A 5,424-nucleotide genomic window follows, 5' to 3' on the forward strand; every position below is an offset into this window, starting at 1 on the left:
CATTGGAAGCTCCTAGTGCATGCCGGTAGCACCTGGCATGCATTAGGAGCTACCAGTGTATATCGGTAGCCTACCATCATAGATAGAACCTGGAATGCATTAGGAGCTACTGGTGTATATCTGTAGCTACCATCATGCATAGATAGCTACCGGCATGCATTGAAAGCTCGTAGATAGCACCCAAGCTCATAGATAGCTACCGGCATGCATTGAAAGCTCGTAGATAGCACCCAAGCTCATAGATAGCACCCGTGGAAGCTACTGGCATGCCTAGGTAGCACCCAGCATGCATTGAAAGCTCCTAGTGTATGATGCTGGTAGCACCTGATATGCATTAGAAGCTACCAGTGCATGCCTTGGAAGCTATTGGCATACCTTAGTATCTTCCTTCCATGCCTTGGAAGCTCATAATGCATGCCGGTAGCACCTGACATGCATTGGAAGCTACGGACATGCATTGCAAGCTACCAACATGCCTAGGTAGCACTCCGTATGCATTAAGAGCTACCTTGGAAGCTCATCGTGCATGCCTAGATAGCACCCAGCATGCATTAGGAGCTACTAGTGCATATCGGTAGCTATTGACATGCATTAGGATCTCATGAGATTAGGAGCTACCGATGCATATTCGTAGGTAGCTACCGGCATGCCTAGGTAGCTATTGGCATGCCTAGGTAGTGACCTAAGCATGTCGGTAGCACCCGGGTAATACATAAGCCTTATACATGTAGGGTATGCATATGGCTAATGCATAAGCCTCATGAATGAGGCTTATGCATAAGACTTATGCATAAACCTTATATATAATACATGAGGCTTATACATATGGCCAATGTATAGGCCTCATGCATGAGGCCCCATTTATATGAGGCTTATGCATATGGCTTATGCATGTCTCATGCATGAGGCTTATTCATAAGCCCAATACATAAGGCTTATGCATATGGCTAATGTATAGGCCTCATGCTACATGAGGCCCCATTTATATGAGGCATATGCATATGGCTAATGCATAAGTCTCATGCATTAGGCTTATTCTTACAGCTAATGCATAAACTTTCTGCATTCATAAGCTTTAGGCATTAGCCTCAAAGAAATGTAAATGCATGAGGCATATGGCCACCTCTTGAGAGATGCATAAGCTTATGAATGCATAAGCTTTAGGCATTAGCCTCATATAAATATAAATTCATAAGGCATATGGCCACCTCTTAAGAGATGCATAGCTCTCTAAAGGCTATGCGTCTAATGCATAAGCCTCATGCATAAGCTTTACACGTGAGGTTTATGCATGAGGCTTTGTTCACAAGTCTCATCATGCAGATGGCTTATTCATAATGCTCGTGCATAAAACTTATGTATAAGCCTTATGCATGAGGCTTATGCATATAGCTAATGCATAAGTCTCATGTATGAGGCTTATGCACTAGCCTCATACATAAGCTTTATGCCCTAGTTTCATGCATGAGGCTAAGGCATATGGCCACCTCTTGAGAGAATCATAGCTCTCAAAAGGCTATCTATAGAGGGAATAAAATATAATAAACCCTAATCTTAAATTCCCTAAAACTTATAGATCCTATAGCATGTAAAAGCCGCTAAGAGAGGAAACATAAAAGAAAGAGATCTCTTACCTTATGAGACTTATGTGTTGATAACCTACAAAATCAAACTAAATAAAGAAAAAAAGTATTAGTAACCCTAATCTTAGCCCTAATAGAAAGCATATACAAAACCCTAGTCTTAATGAAAGCTTTTGTATAATATAGAAAACTTATTGAATCTTTTTTTCCCCTTCTCATTGAAGTTTAACCCTAAACTTAGATTCAACATAAAAACCCTAATAAAGAGCATTGATTGAGAGCTCTTCATCAAAGCTCTTTATTAGGTTTTTTATGTAGATTATAGGGTTTTGGTTAGGCTTCAATGAGAAGGGAAAAAGAAGAAAATTAAAAATTAAAAGAGAGGAAAGAGAAGGCAATCACTCACAAGAAAGCTTTCATGGAAAGCTTATTTGCATAGGAGATGAAAGAAAAGAAAAGACATAAGGTTTGCTTAACCTTGAGGAGGATAGGTTAGGAGGAGGATAGGGTCGAAGAGGTAGACATGATGGATTAGACATAAACCTACAAATAACCCAAAGTATCATGTTTACAACATTCAAAAGTTAAAATCAACATGGCTCCAAAAGAAGCGGGATTACTTTTTGCAGCCAAGCTGTTGACCAGCGTTTTGTTTTTACAGTGCAGCAACTCTTTTTCATTGCTAGAAACGTTGGTGTGAGCAGCACTTTTTTGCTGAGCATTTCTTATTTGAGTTTATTTCTTCACCTCTCAAGCTTGGTAACTTTAAATAAGGGGGTATAGGAAGCATTTCTTAGCTATACAACCAACAGGAGAAATATACATTTATGTATGGCATGCAACCACTTTGTTGAGTGTGTAAGTTACCTTTGATCTAGTTTTTGCTATGTTATCATGCATTTTTTAATTATCTACATAGTCTACCAGTTTGTACATTTTTCATGCTTCAAATCAAGTTTAGGTTAACTTCTAAACATAATGTAGGGTTTTGAAAAGTGGTTTCATGCTTAAAAACTAAGTTATTTTTATGGGTTTTAACCTAGGTTGAGCTGTTGAAGAAGAGGACTACTTAAACCACTGCAATCCTCAACCATTGTGAACACTTGCAAGGTATGTTACACCCTCTCTTTGCTATTTTGCTATTAATGTTTTTTCCTTGTCCAGGCTACATGGCCCATGTGTATGTCTCACATGTGAAGTGCCCCATGTGTGGGACTTAAGGTGGGAATGCATCACATGGCTATGTTTGCCATACGCTTGCATAGGCTTTCCCATGGCTTGCATAGGCTTACCCATGGCTTTCATATGCTTGCCTATGAACTCCCTATGAAGTGCTCCATGTGTGGGAGTTGGGTAGGAATGCATCACATTGCTATGTTTTCCACCATAGGCTTGCATGCTTGCCCATGATCTCCATAGGATTACATGTCTGCTCCAATGGCTTGTTATCCTAAGATACCTTTTGTTGTACTACTAGAACTCTTACCCCATATTGTATTTGTAGCTCCATGTGTCGTGGTTCCACATATTTCAAATGGTATGTGATGGAGGTGTTTGGCATCCTCTTTCATATTACCTTCTTGCCCTGCACTATGGTCAACAAAGATTTTCTATATTTTGGTCCCTCTTTTTTAAGAATCCATTTTAGGATAGCTACCAAATTCTTTACGGCTTCCATGGTCACTTTTCTTAATCCTTTTCCTTCTTCTTATCTTGCTTCTTTATTTTTTTAGTCTTTTCTTTGCTCGATAAATCCTCACCTAAAATGTCTTCCTCTTCTTTGTTGTTTGAGGAGCAAGTTTTAGGCATTTTAGCTAGTTGATGCATTCTATTCTAGCCTATCTTATCAATGTTTTGAAAGCATTCTTGGTTTTAAGATTAGTGGATGTTACCATACTCCTCATATTGGAATTCTTAGCCTAGCTAATTCATTTTTCCATGAGCTAGTTGGAAGGTCTACTTTACCTAGGAACTCAATTTCTCATTGTTTCAAACTTGGAAGCATAAGATTCCACATCCTAATCATATTGTTGTTGTAGATTCCTTCCACTACAAGACAATGCTGCCATACACGCGTTTCATACACGCGATAAATTACGAACGCGTGTATGGTCGCGCTTGTATTTGAATAGAATCGGGCGCGTGTATTTTAGCATTTAAGTTCGCGTGTATGTTTGCATTTATAAACGCGTGTATAAATGCGTTTATATACACACAGTAATACACGCATCTATACACGATAATATTCGCGGGGTAATACTCGCTATTATACACGGATAAATACACGCTACTATACACGGATTAATACACGCATGGCAGAGAAAAACTGAAGAAAAATTGAATTCCTTTACAAAATTAAAAACTATTTTCCTTAAACCATCTCATAGTACATTACAGTATACATCATTACACAATCCCACTACATGCATTTACAACAATGAAATATATTCAAAAATAAATCATGCATATGAGATGATAGAAATGTCATCAATTTAGAACATACAGTGACGGATTGGTTAGGGTTCGATCTCATCTTCAATAAGATCCATCCTTGCCAAACGATCAACATCAATATCCATTTGATCAATTGGTAAGGCTACGATTAAATTTATTCCACTATCGATATTCTGTGCTCCATTGATAATGGTATCGATGTCCTGATCATCCTCATCAACATCACCATCATCCTCAATGGTAGGGTCATTCTCATGATCATGAGAAATGGCATGCTCATCCTCATCAACATCACCATCATCCTCAATGGTAGGGTCATTCTCATGATCATGAGAAATGGCATGCTCATCCTCATTATCATGATCATCTCTTATTTCTTGATCATCGATCACAACATCTTCAATGGCATGTTCGACATCATCTTCATTGCGGCTTGTTACATCCTCCATATGCTCCATATCAGTGAATGTATTATACATCACTTTGGAACGTGGTGCAATAGGGATGACATACCACCATTTGATGTCATGCACCATTGGTAGATAGATAACCTACTCAAATACACATAGTACAGTAATTAATTAGCATATCAAAAGTCAAGGGGTACGCGAGCTTAGATATATATGTACATGAAACACATTAGTAAAAAAATGCATACCTGCTCACATTGTTGTGGCAATACGAGCCTATCTTTCTTTGTTTGCCAGAACTTTGTAGAGTCAATAGTTACATATCCACTTGCATGGCGTTTTATCGTTGCATCAGGCCCTTTTTCCACCACGTTCATTTGCCATTTGACATCCAAAACATACACAAAGAAGCGACGAAAGTCAAGCCTAAATATGTCTTGGATTATGCCACAATAATCATCCATTTTTCCATTAGCTCCCTCAAAGCTACTAATGACACCGCAATCTTGTGTATTTCTCTTTTCATCAATTCTTTGTGTTCGAAAATGCTTGCCTTCACACCATATAGCATTGAACATAGTGCACTGGACCAAAATAGAAGCAATATTTGTGTAAGCAATGTGAATAAATATTAAAAGCAAATCACTTACAACTAATGCAGAACATTAGTTCTATGTACCTTTGACATGCATCCTCGTGCATACTCCCATTCTTCCGCCGTGATATGCAGCCCCTCGTCGCTCTCTGCTCTCTCCATTTCCTCATGCAACCAATCAACATGGATATCATTCGGAAGTGTTGCTAGATGCTTAGGGTACGCCTTTCGAGAGCCATGTTGCCTCCAAAAGAGAGCTCTTTCTGCTTGCCTTTTTGTCTTTGCATCCTCATATCTTGTAACCCATCTGCTCATCACATCACTATTAAGGATACAAGTGAAATTGAGATCATCAATCAATGTTCTGTCAATTACTTTACTC

This window comes from Cibotium barometz, chromosome 14 (assembly GCF_041138505.1).
Source record: "Cibotium barometz isolate CiBa-2024 chromosome 14, ASM4113850v1, whole genome shotgun sequence".
NCBI lineage: Eukaryota > Viridiplantae > Streptophyta > Polypodiopsida > Cyatheales > Cibotiaceae > Cibotium > Cibotium barometz.